At 43.1% G+C, this 21,156-nt stretch overlaps 1 long non-coding RNA gene across 7 annotated transcripts in view; it reads left to right on the forward strand.

The window, feature by feature from the left end:
• The first annotated feature begins 3,015 nt into the window (after nucleotides 1-3,015).
• Nucleotides 3,016-21,156, forward strand: part of LOC132478336 (uncharacterized) — a 68,653-nt gene continuing 50,512 nt past the window's right edge. For 6 of the 7 annotated variants that reach the window (XR_009530388.1, XR_009530384.1, XR_009530386.1 and 3 more), the window contains exons 1-2: nucleotides 3,016-3,193; nucleotides 4,341-4,437. This is a non-coding gene — a long non-coding RNA (uncharacterized LOC132478336). The remainder of the gene's footprint in view (nucleotides 3,194-4,340; nucleotides 4,438-21,156) is intronic. The other variant, XR_009530385.1, reaches the window with a different exon arrangement.

Genomic DNA, 21,156 nt, shown 5'->3' on the forward strand with positions numbered 1-21,156 from the left:
AAAACTATAAAAAATCATTTTTTAAAAAAAACTATATTCACAAGATGAAAGAATCTATAATTCTGGCACCTAGGGATTGTCGAATGCTCCTAAAAATAGATTGTTGCGGAAACGTTTATTATAAGGAAATTGACATATTCTCTAGGAAGGACGGGGTGAATGGGCCTGCTACATTTTCTACATTGAAGACATATACAGGTTTTGATTCTACTTCTGTTAACTCAAGTGGGGCTTCATTGGATTTCTGCTACCGCGGAGATAATCAAATTCTGGGTAGGGGTCAGGAGAAAACTAGTCATAGGCGTTCTCGTGTAATAATTACTGTTGAAAGTGTAAATGATCCATTTATCAGTAAGACTGAGAGTAGAATAACTGCTACATTACTTCATATGAGAGTGTGTGTGCTACTGTCCCTAGGGCTCCAGTGAGTGAGTATTCTGAACATGAAGCTCATCCAGATCTGAGAATGGAATAAATGGCTAGGGGTGATATGGCTAATATAAATAATATGCCAACATTTATATTAATTAGTGGGTAAGATATGGGAAGAGGAATTCATGTTTTGAGAGCCAGGGTTAAGGTTAGCATTGGGGCAATAATATATAAATTGATGATGTTGATGGACATAGTGGTTCTTTAAGAAGTAATTTGTATGCCTCAGCAATGGTTTGTAATCATCCATGGGGGCTGAGGATTGTTGGCCCTTTCTGGATTTGTATATAGCCTAGGATTTTCCATTTAATTAATATGAGGAATGTTATGGTGAATTAAATTGGGTCATTTGTGAAAGAATGTTGATTATAAACATATTCTTAGGAAGAGGACTTGAACCAGTGCAGATAAAGGTTTCAGTTTTACATAATTACTGGGCTCTGCCACCTTAACAAACATGGTTCTACAGTAGGGTATGTATAAATTAATTGAATGTAGAGTATATCATCATTTAGTTTCCAGACATTTTGTAAAGTAAGCCGCAATGCTCTTGTCCTTTCCTACTGGCAGAAATCTGCAATAGACAGAAAGCAACCAGACAGAACTCAGATCACGTGAGACTTTAATCGTTGAACAATTAAAAGCAGTTATACCATTGAAATGTCGTGATCCAGCATCAAGGTCATAAACCATATTGCCGCTATGAACTCCAGAATACAATTACACTGTTATCCCTAGTAAAACTTGTTCTGTTGATCAGTGTTTTAGAACAGGTGATAAAGCATTTTGACTAGTTGGTCTAAATTTTGATCACTCAGAGGTGGTTGCTTCTCCAAAAAATAAATGACACACGGGCCCAAGGCGCACCAGCTTCAGTAGTTGTGGCACACAGGCTCAGTAGTTGTAGCCCACTGGCTTAGTTGCTCTGTGGCAACTGGGATCTTCCCAGACCAGGGATCGAACCCGTGTCCCCTGCATTGGCAGGCGCATTCTTAACCACTTCATCACCAGGGAAGTCCCAGAATCGCAGTCTCCCTTTTAGTATACCTTAAGCCCAAAGAATCCATGGAGAATTGTTACAGAAAATAAGACAATAAAATATTGTAAGGACTGTGACAGAAGCATATAGTACACAGTTCATATAGACACAGCCCAAGCAGTTACAAAGTATATTAAAAGGGAGGCTGCAATTTTATTTTATTATTTTTATTATTTTTTAACATCTTTATTGGAGTATAATTCCTTTACAATGATGTGTTATTTTCTGCTTTATAACAAAGTGAGTCAGTTATACATAAGCATATGTTCCCATATTTCTTCCCTCTTGCATCTCCCTCCCTCCCACCCTCCCTATCCCACCCCTCTAGGTGGTCACAAAGCACTGAGCTGGTCTCCCTGTGCTATGCGGCTGAGGGAGGCTGCAATGTTAAAAGAATAAGATAAATTATACCCACAAACTCCCAATCTTTCCTGAAACGTTGCAATCTGGAACCCTATTGTAGGAAGCAGAAGATTCCAGGAGACATTCTACAAATGAAGGACTCTAAACCCTGTGGTTGGATAAGGAATTCTGGAAGGAAGGTATCCTCACCCAAGGAGAGCAGGTTCCTATACTTGTCTAACATCACATACCTGGACAGTTCCCACTGATCTTGGTCCAGGCATTGCCTGTCCTCTTGAGAGAAAACTATGGCCATATCCTGGAATGTCAGCAGTCCCTGAAATTAAAAGTACACATACCATGTGGCCACGGGAAGAGTTCATAATGTGACCCAAGAAGAAAAGAGCAAGTTAAGAGAACTGGTTTTAATTTAGAAGAGTGTCTTCAATTACCCACTAATGTATATATATATATATATATATATATATATATATATATATATATATATTTTTTACAAAGTAAGTTTCTCTATCTTATTTCTAACTACAAGAAAAGAGTGTGGCATGTGATCCACAAAACCAGTATAGAGACTATACTTATCTGGAAAAGAAATGATAAAATGATGGTTTCAACACAGGCATATGCATTTTTGAGTGTTTTATTTATATCAAATTGGATAAAATGTGTGTATTTCTCAGACAGAAAAGACGTGTCGAGGTAGAAATGTACCTTTCAACTATTCATGGGTACACAAGTACACTGGGGAGATTGTAAAAGTTCAGATTGTGATTCAGTAGGTCCGGTGGGCCTGAGTTCTATTTTTTTAACAAGCTCACTTTTAACTAGTGATGCCACAGTCTCTGATTCATTAACGACAATTGTGAAGAGCAGAGACATAATTAGAAAGGTAAAAATTCATATTTAATTTTGAACTTAAAGTGTTTTATGGATTTTACACCTTTAATAGGATAGAAAGCACAGCAGCAACAATCATTTGTGAATATTTACCATAGACCGTGTATCTTTCTAACTTTGTAGTGTAGGACTCCAGGAAAAATGCCTGGGCTGCGGTCACAGTGGGCGGGGCCCTCAGGCCGGGCCGCCCCTCCAGGACCTCCGACGGGGCCCTGCGCTCCTGGCGGCTCCCTCCCCCGGCGCCTCCGTCCCTCCCAGAAGGCCTCGGGGCAGAGCAGTCCCACCCACTGCGCCCAGAACGGAGCCCGCGTTTCCGCAGAGCTGGAGCTCCCGGCTCGGGGTCTCTTCCCTCCGCCTTCACGGAACTGCCCCGGAGCCCGCGGCGAGGGCGGCCTCACTGACGCTGCCGGCTCTGGAGGGGCCCCGGAGGCCGAAGCCGCGACAGTCGTGCGGACGGCGGGCCGGGTAAGTGGGCGCCGACCCTCCGCCTGGTACGGTGCCCTGGCGGCAGGGCAAGACCAGCTTCTGAGGGGCAGGGGTTCGCTGCCACCCGCCGCTGCTGTGCAGAAAGGGTGGCCCCCAGCGTCTGGTCCCGGGAACTTCGGTCCCTCCTCTCGCCCCTGCCCTCGGCCTGGCTCGCGGGGCCTGGGGGGCGTAGGGAGGGGGTCGGCCTGAGTGTCCTGAGGGGAAACGGGGCAAGGGAGGCGCAGGGCCCGGCTGCAGCGTCAGCGCGCCTCCCCCCGACTGCGGGGAAGGCGGCTAAAAACTCCTCCCGAGGCTCGCAGGCCCCTTATTCAGCGGAGTCCCTCTGCCCTCCTTCCTCCCTGAGCTAAAGGACCGGGGCAGGGGATAGGGCAGGGCACTGGCGCAGGTAATGGGGACCATCAGCAGGTGATTGTTAACTAAGGAAAACCCGCTCTCCCCACGTGAGGAATGCAGCGCTTTTCTTTGTTTGCGGAGATGCCAGAGGCTGGGCTCCCTGAATTCCTTCCTTTCATATGCACCTCAGCGCTCTGGGGCCTGCATTCTGTATTTGCATATCCTGACATCCTCAGGGCTCGCGGCTCACACTGGAGGGCTGCAAGGGCTGATGACTGTGATATCCTTTGTTTACTGAGATGGCAAGAAATATTCCATTTCTCACAGGTTTGAGGGGCACAGAGTGAAAAGGGTAGGAGAATCTCACTCGGCATGTACTTTGGTTTACACATAGATACTATGTACACTTAACTGTGCTACTAGAGGTTCTCAAGTGCGATCAACTTGTACTACTGCCCTCTATGTATTAACTTCATGAATATCATAAGATACATGCCTATAGAATTGACTTAATCCATTTAAATAGGATAATGGTTTTTAAAGGAAACATAATTGAAATATGACAACAAATCCCTTACCACTAAAGGCTGGGTCTGGAGCAACCTAAATAAATGTTCCATTGTTAAAATATTGAAAGATGTATTCAATAGAAATATCAACAAAAATGACAAATGATGAGGGCAGCAGAATGTTGAAATGTTCTATCTTTATCCTTAAAGTGGCAGAACATCATGTATTAGTAGGCGCTGAGGGCAGAAGATGCCTGATTTATACCTTTGTCATATTTGTACAGTTGTTTCAACAAGTAACTTAAAGACCAAATGGAAAAAAAGGAGGTTTGTGCCTGAGATCATGTTGATGTGAAACCAGGGATGGCCACCTTGTCCCAGGTGAGTTAAGTTTACCTGGCAGGTAGACCACAGAGCTCCTGAGAAGCAAGGGTTGGAATTTTTCTGCTGGGTGCCCCTTAGGTTCTGTGACTTGACTGATTGTGAGTCATGTTTCGGGAAAGACCTGATCACAGGAAAAGGGTGGGGAAGAGTGATTTGGGGAGCAGCTAACATCATGCATCACGGCTCATGGCTTGAATGAATTTTAAAGAAACAGGAAAACAAATGCTTCTTATGGAATCAGAGAATGTCCAGCCGGACAATCCCAGAAAATGAGGAACACCCATCCCATTTTCCAGATGAGAAAACAGAGGCCCAGCAAGGTGAAATCCCTCACCCAAGTTGCACCCGTCTCTCCTCCCCACTACATGGTTCATGAAAGCACGACTTTTCCTGTCGTGATCACTGCTGAACCCCAAAAAGGACCAGGCATCTAGCCGCTGCTCCAAAAATTTTGGTTGACTGTAGGAACAATGCTATTTTTTTCTTTCTCACTCTTATTCAGGATTGTGCCAAGAACTCCCCAGGCTGCAATGTAATTCGATAAATGTAAATATTAATTGAGTTTTGTTGTGATGAGGACTTAGGCTTTGGAGGTAACAGACTTGGTTCAGATCTTGGTTCTGCCACTCAATAGCTGTTTGGCTTTGGGAACATTACTAAACCTCTCTGAGCTTATTTCCTCCTTTGTAAAGTGGGGATAAATGTATCTGAGCCAGCAGAGCACCTGCATGAGAGATGTGCACTAAATATTGGTCTTTCTCACTCTCCCACGCCATCTCTGTGCTTCCCAGAGAAGATGTATAGAAGGATATAGTACTTTTTAAAATTAATTAATTAATTAATTAATTTTTGGCTGTGTTGGGTCTTCGTTGCTGTGCGCGGGCTTTCTCCAGGTGCGGCGAGCGGGGGCTACTCTTTGTTGTGGTGCGCGGGCTTCTCATTGCAGTGGCTTCTCTTGCTGCGCTTGTTGTGGAACACCGGCTCTAGGCCCACGGGCTTCAGTAGTTGTGGCCTGCAGGTTCACTAGTTGTGGCGCATGGGCATAACTGCTCCGCAGCATGTGAGATCTTCCCTGACCAGGGCTCGAACCCATGTCCCCTGCGTTGGCAGGCATATTCTTAACCACTGCGCCACCAGGGAAGTCCAATATAATACTTTATAAAGAGGGGTTTTAGTTGATTTCAGATAGTGTACATGTTTCTTGTAGAAAAGATTTTTCCACTATAGAAACATTAACATGCAATACCACTACAAATGCAGTATTCTATGGGTTAGATATTATCAGTAAATTTTATAAGTAATTGGGCAAAGGCCAAAGCACTAGGTACTGGGGAGTAAGAAGTCTCAAGTCTGGGGTGCCCCCCCACCCCAATTTCAAGAGCAGGGTGTGTTTTTCAAATCCATATTTCATCTGGTCTTTGTTTCTCATCCATCCTCTGTGTCTGCCTTTCACAAAAGGCTCAGATCCTCCACTTTCACACCCTCCCGGCTGGCTGTGCTCCAGCTCCCATCCTGGAACCTCTGCACGCATGGGTGTGTCTGCTCTCCCTGGGCCTCACCAGCTTTGCCAGGGAGCTGCTGTATCGTGCACTGCTAGCTGTACCCCAGAGTGCCTAGACCCTTCTGGTACATGAAGTACACCCTCATCACCATGAGTGCACGCCCATCCCCTTACCTTATATCCTGCCTCTAAGCCAGGCTTGGGGGTGACTAGTGTGCATTCAGCTATGTGAGGTGCTGGGATCAAAGTGAAGTTCCCAACTTTTGAAGTTGCAGGCTTGAGGGGCACACAGTGATGTAAAGTCGGGTCACCTGACTTAAAGGGGGGGCTGATTGCTTTAAAGCCAGGGCAGCTGGCTTAAACCCTGCGTCCCTCCGCTGCAGGACGAGACCAACTTTGGCGGTGCTCGGGTTTGCTCCAAGCCAGCACTGCTGTGCAGGAAGAGCTTCCAGTAGCGCCTTAGTGCGGGGGGACTTGGTCCGTTGTCTTGTCGCTGCCCTCAGAGCGGGACCACCTGCTCTTCTGGAGGAGAATCAGGGAGGGGGAAGTGCAGAGTCCCGGCTGGAGTTGCGGCACCCCTTGTCTGATGGCAGGGAAGCGGGGACGGGGCTGTGTGGTGTCCTGGGGCTGGACTCACCAGGTCGACTCAGCCTCTCAGCCTCCTAACCTCACCCCACACACCCCACAAGAGTCTCCGATAATATGTAATTGTGCCTTAGGTTCTCGGTCTTCAAACTCATACCCAGGCTCCCAGGTCCCTTGATTTAGCCAATTCCTCTGTGCTCTTTCTTCTATTAGATACAGTCCCAGAGGGAGGGGCTGGGGGATGGGACTGGAGGGACCCCGGCAGCACTGGCCTAGGCTGACTAAAGAGATCCAGGGCCTGCGCTATGACACATGTGCGAGGACCCTTAAGGCGCAATCGAGGGGGCCAGTTAGAGGCAGTCCTTGTTGCCTCAAGTGAGTATGGATCACCGTCGGGTGGGGAGCATGCTGACCCCTGAGAAGTACTGTTAGAAGGATGTGTTCCTCCCTCGGCTTCAAGGACGTGGGTGGGCTTCAGGGCTCCATTTCCCCTCCAGACCTCCAGGGCTGACTGCACCCCAGCGGCCTTGCAGACCTGGCTTCCTGTCCCAGAACTTGCCAGGCTCCAGGAAGAATCCAGACTGCAGAGATGGTGCTTGAGCGCTCCAGCTTAAGAAGTGCTGTCCCTGGGGACCCGACAGTGGAGGGAGGAAGGGTGAAGGGAGTAGGGGGGTGGGGTAGGGAGGGGTGGCTGCCCTGGGAGACGTTGAGAGAGAAATATCGCCCCCCACACCCCCTGCCCCCTGCAACTGACTGACCCACTGATGCCACAGGATCTCAGGCCCTTTTAGTCAGGGATGCCTCGGTTTCTTTACTCCTGCGTTCAAAACTATGCAAAACCAACTCTTCATCCTCTTGCTGCCTGGCCAGGACTTGTAAAGCATTGTTCTTTTGGAGCACTCGTTCCCTAAACTGCAGTTTGGAGCTGTCCCAGCTATTTAAAGGTGTTCTCCTTAAACTGAGACTAAATCCTACTCTTTTGGAAAAACGCCCTGCACTTCCGAGGAGATCATGTTTTCTGCCCATTCCTTCCTTCTACTTCCCTCTTAAGAAGCCCTGTGCTCAAAGGGCTTGGTGACTTATTTTTTGCTTGATGTCAAAAAGAAACCTTCCCCATGCACCGCAAAAATCTTTCCTGGAGCATAGGTGTTTCAAAACCATGACTGTGTTTTGCAGTCAGTATACACTGGGTAGACTGCCTAGCAGTCCCTCCAAGAGCCAGAGGTGAGCGTAATCAACTTATCTGATTGGATGCCCTTCAAGTTTAGGAAGGTCCCATTCTTATGCCCCAGCAGATAAGACAGGGCCCTGGATGGCTGTGGCTGTGATTAGATAACTTCTGATGATTTTATTTCCCTTACTGAGCTGCTGCTTCTAGGTTAAATTCATTTTATTACCTGTCCTTTTTTTTTTTTTTCTTTTTTTTTTTTGCGGTACGCGGGCCGCTCACTGTTGTGGTTTCTCCCATCGTGGAGCACAGGCTCTGGACGCACAGGCTCAGCGGCCATGGCTCATGGGCCTAGCCGCTCCACGGCATGTGGGATCCTCCCGTACTGGGGCATGAACCTGTGTCCCCTGCATTGCAGGCAGACTCTCGACCACTGCGCCACCAGAGAAACCCTACCTGTACATTTTTAAAGAAAGACTGAAAAAGTCACTGTAATAGGTCAGGAGTCTGAGCTCAGGGTTAATCAAAGGTACTCACAGGGAGGAAGGTGGATAAACATAGGTGCGTAAAATAGGAGGGTTGGCAAGTACAGCCAAGACAACCGGGCTCACTGTGCGCACTAATAAAGGCCAGAATCTCCTCATTTATCTCTGGTGGGAAGTTCTGATGGTTTCTCAGGATCAAACTCAAATCATATTCAAACTAGGGGGCTTCCCAGAAGGCACTGAAGCACCGGCAGAGCCCACCTGTGCTCTCACCTTGGCACTCCAGGATCAGAGTTGGGTTTGGAGATGGGGTTGCTGTAACCCCAAGGAGGTGAGCAGAGAGGAGGAGTTGATTACCGGTCTCCTCTGACTCTCTGGCCCAAATTGCCTGGCTTCACGGTGGGGGTGCAGAGTTTTGCTTTGAGCAACTTATGGGGCACTTCCAGACTGGTGGGGTTGCCCAGTGGCCCGACAGCCTGACAGGCTGGCTGCGGTGTGACCGCCCTTTGTTTCTTCAGAATCTGTTCATCAGGAGGTGCATGGTTGCGGAAGCCCATTCACCGCCCCCCCCCCCCGAGGGTGATGGCACCTTCCCTGGCTGTACCCTATGATCACCAGGTACTTGAAATGAATGCAAGGTTTTTGACTTCAAGGAAGAGCTCACATAACCCCTTCTGCCTCATAATGTGTGGGATTTACTATAATGGAAGGACATTATAAAGAACAGGTAGAAAACTCACCTGTTGGTCTCCATGTAGGAGTTTATTTTGCATGAATCTCTCCTACATGATTAGATAGCAGAGGTTTATTTTTGTTCCCGTGTGTGTAGTTGTGGCAGAGGACATAGGTATGGTGGTTTGAAGCCCTCAAAGAAATATTCTCAGAATTCTCAAGACTTCTCTTGATTGGAACCGAAAGAGACCTGGGAAAGGAGGAAAAGCAAAGGAGGAGGGAGAACGAATGGCTGTTTCTCAGTAAATTCACCTTCCTCGTTGATTTTTCTGTCTTCTCATTTCTTTTAACTTCTATGTATGTCTAATGGAATGATGTAGAAAGGCTGATTTTTATGCTTTAAAAGATTTTACATCACAAAGAAACTAGAAGTGGCTAACAGAACTTATTCACATCAATGTTACATAGAGACTTTGATATTAAATTTGTATACTAAAATGGGTTAATCCAAATTTTCTCTTTCTTTTTGAGTGAATATTTGTAACATATTTTTGTAGATAATAATTTATCCTAGATATACAAAATTGTGAGAATGGGTACCATTTTTCACCACTTAAATGATTTCTTTTAAATGAATAGATCGTACACTTTAAAGGCCAATGTTGTCTTACATGTTGTTTTTTAATTCCTTGATTTCCAAAACTTGTGTTTATTTAATTGATTTCTATCTAATAATCTGTCTCTCCTTTATTGTTTCTTACTTTATATTTTATTGATCTATAGTTAATTTACATTATTATATTAGTTTCAGAGGTACAACATAGTGATTCATAAATGTTTAGGTTCTTCTCCATTTATACTTATTATAAAAGAGTGGCTCTATTCCCCATGCTATACAGAACGTCACTGTAGATTATTGATTTTATACATAGTGGATTCTTCCTCAGAATCTCCTACCACTATTTTGCTCCTCCACCCTGTCTCTCCCTGCTGGTAACCACTAGTCTGTTCTTTAATCTGTGAGTCTGTTTCATTGTTGTTGTTGTTGTATTCAATGTTTTAGATGCCACGTGTAAGTGATAACCTACCAGGCTTGTTTTCTCTGCGGCTTATTTTACTAAGCATAATACCCTCCAAGTCCATCCATGTTCTTGCAAATAGCAAAATTTCATTTTTTGCTGAAGTCATCATAAATATCATTTTTTATCCCCTAACCTATTGATGAACACTTAGTTTGACTCTATATCTTGGCTATGGCAAATAACGCTGTTATGAACATTGGTGTGCAGTTATTATTTTTTTTTAAATAGTGTTTTTGTTTTCTTCTGATATACCCAAGAGGGAAATTGCTGGATATTATGGTAGTTCTATTTTTAGTTTTTTGTGGAACCTCCATTCTTCTTTCCACAGTAGCTGCACTACTTCACATTCACATCAGGAGTTTACAAGAGTTTCCCTTTCTCCACATCCTCACTAACCTTTGTTATTTGTGACCTTTTTGATGACAGCCATTCTGACAAGACTGAGGTGATATATCTCATAGTTTTGATTTGCATTTTATTGCCGATTAGCTATGTTTAGCATCTTTGTGCATTCTGGCTGTCTATCTGTATTTTTTCCTTGGAAAAATGTCTATTTAGGTCTTCTCATTTTTTAAAAAAATATTTTGGGTGCAGTTCTGATGTTGAGTTGTATGTGCTGTTTCTGTAGTTTAGATATGAACCCTTGCTTGGTCATCTTTTTGGTGTTAACCTCTTATCATGTGCAAATATTGTCTCTCCTTCAGCAGGTTGTCTTTTCATTTTGTCTTTGGTTTCCTTTGCTGTGCAAAATCTTTTAAGTTTAGTGAAGTCCCATTTGTTTATTTTGGCTTTTGTTTCATTTGCCTTAGTAGACTGAACGCAAAACTGTTGCTATCATTTATGTTGAAGAATGTTCTGTTTTTTCCTCTCGGGGTTTTGTGGTCCTACATTTAGGTCTTTATTCAGTTTTGCGTTAATTTTATATACGGTGTGCTAAAATACTCTAATTTTATTCTTTTCCATGTAGCTGACCAGTTTTCCTAGTACCACTTATTGAAGAGACAGTTCTTTCTCCATATTGCCTGCTTTGTCATAAATCAATTAAATATACGCGTGTGGGCTTATTTCTGGGATCTCTATTCTATTCCAGTGATCTTTGTGTCTGTTTTTGCTCTGGCCCGATGCTCTTTGATTACTGTCGCTTTGCAGTATAATCTGAAGTAAAGGTGCCTGATGCCTCCAGCTCTGTTCTTTCTCAAGATTGTTTGGCTATTTGGGGTCTTTGTGTTTCTATACAAATTTTAAAATTACTTTTTCAAGTTCTATGAAAATGCTTTGGTATTCTGATAGGGATTGCATTAAATCTGTAGATTGTCTTTGGCAGTATGGTTATTTTAACAGTATTAATTCTTCCAGTCCATGCACCTGCTATATTTTCTCATCTTTTTCTGTTGCCTTCAACTTCTTTCACCAATGGCTGATACATTTCTGAGTACATGTCTTTTACCTGCTTAGGTGTGTTTGTTCTTAGGTATCTTATTATTTTTAGTGTGATTGCATATGGTATTGTTTTCTTAATTTTTTTCTTTCTGACAGCTTTGAGTTTTGTTTTTTTCTTCTTTTTCTAATTCCTTCAGGTGTAATGTTAGGTTGTTTATTTGATATTTTTCTTGTTTCCTAAGAATAAGCTTGTATCACTATAACTTCCCCCTGTGAACTGCGTTGGCTGTGTCCCATAGATTTTGGATCACTGTGTGTTCATTTTCATTTCTCTTTGGTATTTTTAGAATCCCTCTTTAATTTCTTCACTGTTCCTTTCTTCCCCTTTTATTCATCTGTGATGTGAGGACTATCTTTAATATTATGTTTGGATTTCTTTCAGTTGTGTGTGTGTGTGTGTGTGTGTGTGTGTGTGTGTGTGTGATTATTTAAGTTGCTGAGCTCTTAATTTTACATGGACACTAACAACCCTGCATTGTTACCCTGCTCCCCCACAGTTACTGAATTTGACCTTATATTTTACATCTACTTGTTTTGTGTGTCCCTTAACTTCTTATTGTGAATATAGATGATTTTATTACTGTTTTCTTTCATCCTTCCTATTAGCTGTGTACATGGTTGATTTACTGCCTTTGTTGAATATTTGCCTTATCCAATGAGGTTTTTCTGTTAGTAAGTTTCCTTTTCTAATTTTTATGTTTCAGTCATGGCCTTTTCTTTTTCACTGAGAAAAGCCCCTTTAAGATTTCTCATAAAGCTGGTTTGGTGATACTGTGCTCTTTTAGTTTTGCTTCTCTGTAAAACTTTAGATCTCACCATCAAATCTGAAGGAGAGCCTTGCTGGGTAGAGTATTTTTGGTTATAAGCTTCTCCCTTTCATGACTTTAAATATACCATGCCACTCCCTTCTGGAATGCAGAGGTTATCCTGAAAAGTCAGCTGATAACTTAATGCAAGTTCGCATGTTTGTAACTTGTTGCTTTTCCTTTGCTCCTTTTAATAGTGTCTTTTTATCTTTATTTTTTTGCCATTTTAATTACAATGAGTCTTGGTGTGGTCCTCTTTGGGTTGATCCTGTTTTGGCCTTACTGTGTTTACTGGACTTGGATGTCTGTTTTCTTTCCCAGTTTATGGAAGTTTTCAGCTCTTATGTCTTCAGGTATGCTCTACACTGCTTTCTCTTTCCTTTTTGCTTCTGGGACCAGTATAATGCAAATATTAGTACACTTGATGTTTCACATGTCTGTTCAACTTTCTTCATTTCATTTTAATCTATTGTTTTACAGTTCATCTTCAGTGATTGCCAGTACTCTGTCCTTCAGTTTTCTGATTCATTCCTCTGTGTCATTTAGTCTACAGTAGTTTCCTTTTAGTGTATTTTTCATTTCAGTTATTGTATTCCTCATCTCTGTTTTGTTGTTCTTTAGTGCTCTAACTCTTTTTAAAAAAAATTCTACCTTCTTGCTCTGGTCGTCCACTCTTCTCCTGAGTTCTTTGGTCATCTTTATAGTCATTACCTTGAACTACTTTTTGAGGAGATTGGCTACCTCCACTTCACTTAGATCTTCTCCTGAGTTCTTTGGTCATCTTTGTAGTCATTACCTTGAACTACTTTTTGAGGAGATTGGCTACCTCCACTTCACGTAGATCCTCTTCTGAGTTCTTTGATCATCTTTGTAGTCATTACCTTGAACTATATTTTGAGGAGATTGGCTACCTCCACTTCACGTAGATCCTCTCCTGAGTTCTTTGATCATCTTTCTAGTCATTACCTTGAACTACTTGTTGAGGAGATTGGCTACCTCCACCTCACGTAGATCCTCTCCTGAGTTCTTTGATCATCTTTCTAGTCATTACCTTGAACTACTTTTTGAGGAGATTGGCTACCTCCACTTCACGTAGATCCTCTTCTGAGTTCTTTGATCATCTCTGTAGTCATTACCTTGAACTACTTTTTGAGGAGGTTGGCTACCTCCACTTCACGTAGATCTTCTCCTGAGTTCTTTGATCATCTCTGTAGTCATTACCTTGAACTCTCTGTTGAGGAGATTGGCTGCCTCCACTTCACGTAGATCCTCTTCTGAGTTCTTTGGTCATCTTTGTAGTCATTACCTTGAACTACTTTTTGAGGAGATTGGCTACCTCCACTTCACGTAGATCCTCTCCTGAGTTCTTTGATCATCTTTCTAGTCATTACCTTGAACTACTTTTTGAGGAGGTTGGCTACCTCCACTTCACGTAGATCCTCTCCTGAGTTCTTTGATCATCTCTGTAGTCATTACCTTGAACTACTTTTTGAGGAGATTGGCTACCTCCACTTCACGTAGATCTTCTCCTGAGTTCTTTGATCATCTCTGTAGTCATTCCCTTGAACTACTTTTTGAGGAGGTTGGCTACCTCCACTTCACGTAGACCCTCTTCTGAGTTCTTTGGTCATCTCTGTAGTCATTACCTTGAACTACTTGTTGAGGAGGTTGGCTACCTCCACTTCACGTAGATCCTCTTCTGAGTTCTTTGGTCATCTCTGTAGTCATTACCTTGAACTACTTGTTGAGGAGGTTGGCTGCCTCCACTTCACGTAGACCCTCTTCTGAGTTCTTTGATCATCTCTGTAGTCATTACCTTGAACTACTTGTTGAGGAGGTTGGCTACCTCCACTTCACGTAGATCTTCTCCTGAGTTCTTTGATCATCTCTGTAGTCATTACCTTGAACTACTTTTTGAGGAGGTTGGCTACCTCCACTTCACGTAGATCTTCTAGTGAGTTCTTTGATCATCTCTGTAGTCATTACCTTGAACTACTTTTTGAGGAGGTTGGCTACCTCCACTTCACGTAGATCTTCTCCTGAGTTCTTTGATCATCTCTGTAGTCATTACCTTGAACTACTTTTTGAGGAGGTTGGCTACCTCCACTTCACGTAGATCTTCTCCTGAGTTCTTTGGTCATCTCTGTAGTCATTACCTTGAACTCTCTGTTGAGGAGGTTGGCTACCTCCACTTCACGTAGATCTTCTCCTGAGTTCTTTGATCATCTCTGTAGTCATTACCTTGAACTACTTTTTGAGGAGGTTGGCTACCTCCACTTCACGTAGATCCTCTTCTGAGTTCTTTGGTCATCTCTGTAGTCATTACCTTGAACTACTTGTTGAGGAGGTTGACTACCTCCCCTTCACGTAGATCCTCTCCTGCGTTCTTTGATCATCTCTGTAGTCATTACCTTGAACTACTTGTTGAGGAGGTTGACTACCTCCCCTTCACGTAGATCCTCTCCTGAGTTCTTTGATCATCTCTGTAGTCATTACCTTGAACTACTTTTTGAGGAGGTTGGCTACCTCCACTTCACGTAGATCCTCTCCTGAGTTCTTTGGTCATCTCTGTAGTCATTACCTTGAACTACTTTTTGAGGAGATTGGCTACCTCCACTTCACGTAGATCTTCTCCTGAGTTCTTTGGTCATCTTTGTAGTCATTACCTTGAACTACTTTTTGAGGAGGTTGGCTACCTCCACTTCACGTAGATCCTCTCCTGAGTTCTTTGATCATCTTTATAGTCATTACCTTGAACTACTTTTTGAGGAGATTGGCTACCTCCACTTCACGTAGATCCTCTCCTGAGTTCTTTGGTCATCTCTGTAGTCATTACCTTGAACTACTTTTTGAGGAGATTGGCTACCTCCACTTCACGTAGATCTTCTCCTGAGTTCTTTGGTCATCTTTGTAGTCATTACCTTGAACTACTTGTTGAGGAGGTTGGCTGCCTCCACTTCACGTAGATCCTCTTCTGAGTTCTTTGATCATCTCTATAGTCATTACCTTGAACTACTTTTTGAGGAGGTTGGCTACCTCCACTTCACGTAGATCCTCTTCGGAGTTCTTTGGTCATCTTTGTAGTCATTACCTTGAACTACTTCTTGAGGAGGTTGACTACCTCCACTTCACGTAGATCCTCTTCTGAGTTCTTTGGTCATCTCTGTAGTCATTACCTTGAACTACTTGTTGAGGAGGTTGGCTACCTCCACTTCACGTAGATCCTCTCCTGAGTTCTTACCTTGTTCCTTCATTTGGATCGTGTTTCAGTGTCACCTCATTTTTCTTAACTTGCTGTTTTTACTGCTGTGTATGTAGTAGGTTCGTTACATTTCCTGACCTTCGAGAAGTGGCCTTTTGTAGGAGAGGTCCTATGTGTCCCAGCAGCCCACTGTCCCCTGGTCACTAGAACTATATGTTCTAGGTGTACCCCCTATGTGGGCTACTTGGGCTCTTCTATTGTGGTGGGCTGACTGCTGTGGGTGGTCTGGTAGGCTTGGCTGCCCCCAGACTGCTTGTTTGACAGACTCTGCCTTGTATGGAGGCTGTCTGTGCTGCTTGGTGAGGCTAAATCATAAGGCAGTTGGCTGCACGACTCTGTGGGACACCAAATCTAGTGCTGGTTCACTTATGGGTAGAATTGCAGTCCAGGTGATATCAGGGCTAGTGCCCAGTCACTGGGGTGATGCTGGCTACTGGGAGGAAGACACAGGTCCTGAGTTCTGGCTGCAGGGCCCAGGAGTCTCAGAGTTGGTGTTGGATCACTGTTCCTGACACAGCTATCTGCAGGGTCTGGGGTATCCCTAATCTTGTGCTGTCATTCTGATGGGCAGGGTCAAGACCCAAGCGAGTCCATGGCTGCTTCTGGCCTGCAAGTGAGTGTTCTGGTCACACAGGCTGCTGGGCTGTGGTATTCCTGGAGCTGGTGTGTGCCTGTTGGTGTATGAGGCTGATCCCACTGCTAGAGCAGATTTGTTGTTGGGTAGGTCCAAGCTCCATCCAGTCCCTGTGCAGTAATCACCTGCCGGCGGTGGGACTGATTCCAAGGCCAGAGCAGGCTCACTTGTCAGAGGGGCCAAGGACTCTGGGGCTGGTGCCTCTCCACTGAGGTGTGGAGGCTGGTCCTGGGGCTTTTGGTGGCTGGGCCCATGTCCAGCGGCAGCTGTGCATTGAGAGGGTCTGAAAGCAGCCTGTTTGCTGGTGGATGGGGCTATGCCCCTGCTCAGTCAGTTGCTTGGCCTGCAGCATCCTAGTACTTGTGTCTATAGTCTGGTGGAAATGGGTAGGGCTAGACCCTGAGGCTAAAAAGATAGAGGGAGGACTCTGAAATTACGCTTGCTGGTACCAGTGGCCACGAGGTAGAAGGAGCTCCCCCAAGTGGCTGCTGCCAGTGTCTGTGTCCCTGAGGCTGTGCTGTAGTTGCCTCTGGACTCTCTGGGAGACTCTCCAAGACCAGGAGGTAGGTGTGACCCAGGATCCATTCAAATGACTGCTTCCGTTCTGATTCTCGGGTCATGTGGGATTTTGTGAGCATTTTTTTTTTTTTGCAGTACGCGGGCCTCTCACTGCTGTGGCCTCTCCCGTTGCGGAGCACAGGCTCTGGACGCGCAGGCTCAGCGGCCATGGCTCACGGGCCGAGCCGCTCTGCGGCATGTGGGATCCTCCCGGAACAAGGCACGAACCCGTGTCCCCTGCATCAGCAGGTGGACTCTCAACCACTGAGCCACCAGGGAAGCCCCGTGAGCATCTTTTAAGTGTGGAATCTCTATTTCCCACAACCCTCTGGCTCTCTGAAAATAAGCACCACTGGTCTTCAAAGCCCAACTTTCTAGGAACCCTTCTTTCCAGAACAGGGTCCCTGGGCTTGGGAGCCTGATGTTGGGTTCATACCCCTTGCCACCTGGGTGCACCTCAGAAATTGTAATTATTCTCCCATCTGTGGGCCACCCACCTGGGGGGATGGGTCTTGACTCTGTTGAGATTTTGCCCTTCCTTCCTGTCTTGCCGAGGTGCCTTCCTTATATCTTTAGCTCTAAAACATCTTTTATGGTAGGTCCCGGCCTTTTTCATCAATTGCTGTTCTGTAAACAGTTGTGACTTTGGTGTGCCCATGAGAGGCATCAAGCTCTGGGTCTTTGAATGCTACCATCTTAGACAATCTCTCCACTTCATTCTTAAATCATATGATTTAATTTTTCTTAGTATCTTATTTGACCAGCGACAGTTTAAAATTTATTATCACTCATGTTTACTTCTCCTGTTTTAAAAAAAATTGAATAGTGCATTCATTCATTTTGAAATGAAGGTAGTGACCTGTGAATTTCCATACCTCAAAAATCAAGGGTAGAACAAAAGCATTTTCTACCGGTTTTACCCTCAAACTCTGCACCCCACACCACACTGGGGATTAACCTCTTGCACCCATGCTCACCTTCTTTTTTTGGACCGTTAACCATCGCTGCATCTGTATGTGTGTTGACAAAGTGAACTCTAGTCTTTCCAGTTTTTGTGTTTTGTTTTTTGGATTAGGGAACAGTCCTACTATCAATGTACATTTACTGGTCTGCTGAAGTTCATATTAAACCTGTCAAGCACATTACCAGAATTGGAATTGCTTGTATATACACTTTGATAAATTTTAGAGACAATGGTAGAACAGAAGTAAATTGTATTTCAAATCCCACAATATTCTCACACCATGAAAACCCTTCCCTTTTAAATACATTTGTGTGTAGTTTATCTTTTTGCCCATACTTTATTTCCCAGAGATGGGTAAGTGTTACGTTTCTTGCTAGCACATTTACGGTATTGTTCAAAGTCAGGCGTTTAGTGATTTAACATGATCATATTTCCATGAACTTGCAAGTACAAGATCTTCTCTCACACTGTCTTTTACTCCCTGCTTTTTTATATTGCCCTCCTAATTCTCAGTCCTGGTTTTTCTTTATGTTCTTCATCAACCTGGATAGGTTATACTATTTTTTCCCTTATTCAAGACCAATAGAATAGAATAGAACACCCAGAAATAAACCCTGATATATGGCCAAATGGGTTTTGACAAGTTGCCAAGTCTTTTCAAAGTAGAAAGGATAGTATTTTCAACAAATGATGCTGAGAAGTCTTGTTGTCAACATGCAAAAGAAGGAAGACGGACTCTTACCTAACGTCATATGCAAAAATTAATGAAAACATATCAAAAAACTAAATATAAGACCTAATAAAATAAAAAGTCTTAGAAGAAGACACAGGAGAAGAGCTTCATGACATTGTATTTGGCAGTGATTTCCTCAATATGAAACGAAGGAACAACAAAGGTACAGCTAACAAAAAAATAAACAATTTGCAGTACATATTTTAAAAAATGTGTATCAAAGGAATGTAAACAGAATAAAATGGCAACCCACAAGATGGGAGAAAATATTTGAAAGCCATGTATCTGACAAGAGATTTCTATTCAGAATATACAGAGAACTCCTACAACTCAACAAGAAGCAAACACCCTGATTCAAAAATGGATAAAAGACTTGAATAGATGGTTCTTCAAAAAGATGTACAAATGACTAAGCACTTGAATAGATGCTCCATATCATTAAATGCATGTTTATATATTTGTGTGCATGCATACCCACACAAGCACACAGACACATACACAAGCAGAAAACAAGTATTGGTGAGGATGTGAGGGAGTTGGAAGCTTTGTGCTCTGTCAGTGGGAATGTAGAATGATACAGCTGCTTTGCAAAAGAGTATGGCAATTTTTCAGATATTGAAAAATAGAATTACTACATGATCCAGGAAATTTTTACTATGAGGTATACCCAAAGGAATTGAAATCGGGGTCTTAAAGTAATATTTGTACTGCAGTGTATAGAGCAGTAATAATCACAGTAGCTAAAATATGAAAGCAACCTAAATGTTCATCCACTAGTTCCTGGATAAGCAAAGTGTGGTATACCCATATAATACAATATTATTCAGTGTTAAGAAGGAAAACATCTAGGAATATGCTACAACATGGATGAATCCTGAGGAAATTTAGCTACCAAATATGCCATTTTTGTGACTTTTAGTGAGTCATAACAATGCAACTACTTATTTCAATTATATGGGGTACTTAGTGTAGTCAAAACCATAGAAATTGGGAGGGTAATGATGCTTTTCAGGTGGTTATGGAACAAAAAGGAAAGTTATGTTTAAAGGATATAGAGTTACAGTTTTAAAATGTAGAAAAGAATTAGAAAGATAAATGGCGATGTTGATCGCCCAATAATATGAATGTATTTAATATCACTGAACGGTGCACTTTATAATAATTAACATGTTATACTTTATGTTATTTGATGTTACTAACATACAAAATTGGGAAAGAATGTAATATCAGGAAAGGGAGTGGCCCTGGGATACAGCAGAGAGTAATCAGAAGGGTGAGACACTGCATATGTTGAAGAAGAAGAGCTGAGAGTCTTCATTGGACAGAAGAGACTTTATAAAAAAGAAACAAAATTCCTCTGAGGGTGTATTAAATAGATATCTGTGGGTGTACTGCTATCTCCCATGGGTTATCTTTAAGAGTCTTTAATAAAGTCCATAAGGCTTGCTGAGGCTTTTTTAAAAACTGGATTCCCTAGAAGATAATTAGAAGGTGGTACTTAAGTCTATGTCTAAGTTGACAGATTTTGCAGGGAAGACGAACCTGAGGACAGTGGAGGTCCTGAGAGTGTAAGTACATGGAAATTGGAAAAAATAATAATAAAGGGAATTAGGAAAACTTTTGACTTCGAAGGTCATGTATTACTGAGTCATACCTGAAGTTTCTAAGGAGTTATATACACAGTTGCTATTTGGATTGCTTGTTGATGAAGATCAGTGGAAAAACTAGAGTCGTTTCCAAGTGGAGGTAAGATATAATGAGAGGATGGAGGTGGGAAGTAGGGAGGCCCAGAGAAAAGTGGGAAGGTCATACTGGGCCAAGATGGTGGTAATATCCAGCAGAACGGATGGTAGGGCAGACTGTGGTTTCATCTTTTTTATTTCGGCTCCCCACCTCATCCTTAATAATTCTTTGGGAATATTTCATTGCTCTGTGATGCAGGTACAGAATTCGAGTGAGGAGACTACACCCTCAGTGTCCAGCTGTCTGAGTCCTCAGTGTGCTTCAAATGATGGAGAACTATTGCTGCTTTATGAGAAGAGTTAGTACCTTGTAGCTAAGCTTTAGCTGGAGCTTATGCAGGATTGATTCCAATTTATATATACTGTTGGCATGGAGGTTCCTCCTCCTCTTTTCTTGACCATTATGAAATGAATCTATATTTCTCAATATTTGTGTATATCAGATAAATACATTAAGTAAAGGAATCTTATATATTGCTCCCTGCATAGTTTGCTCTTTCTTGTTTCTCTTTTACCTTTACTAAATTAGCACAGTGAGAGACCGTGCAATGTTCTAATCAGGAGAGATTAGAACATCATATTTCTAGAGAGGTTGGTTGGACAGAGCAGGGGTCCCAGTGAGAATCAAAGCTTCTGTTTCTACTTGGAAGTGTACTTGTATAGAGTAGAGGGCTCCAGGAAATATCCTAGAATATTGCAATGTCCCTGCGGGAGATCATTAAGAGAGGCAGGATCTGGTCCCAGATCAGTGTACTATGACATGTTTGTCAGTCATCTGGTGTGAGATTCTCAGAGCCAATCCCGTATGGTAAAGCTGGGTGCAGAGTATGAAGAACCTGTGAAAGCCTTTGATTGAATGTTAAAGATGAAGCTCTGATTTTGGGGAGAATTTTCTTACCTGACTGAATGTCACCCTTCTGTGGGGATGAGATTCTGTGCTTTTCTTCTCTTGATGACCACTGACTGAAAGTCATTAGAGGATCATGTCTAGACAGCATTCTTTATTTAATTTCTTAAAGAGGAAAACATAGAAAACTTTTATCCACTTTCAAATTGAGGGTCAAGGGGAATGACATCAGTGAAA

Source organism: Mesoplodon densirostris, chromosome 18 (genome assembly GCF_025265405.1).
Source record: "Mesoplodon densirostris isolate mMesDen1 chromosome 18, mMesDen1 primary haplotype, whole genome shotgun sequence".
NCBI lineage: Eukaryota > Metazoa > Chordata > Mammalia > Artiodactyla > Ziphiidae > Mesoplodon > Mesoplodon densirostris.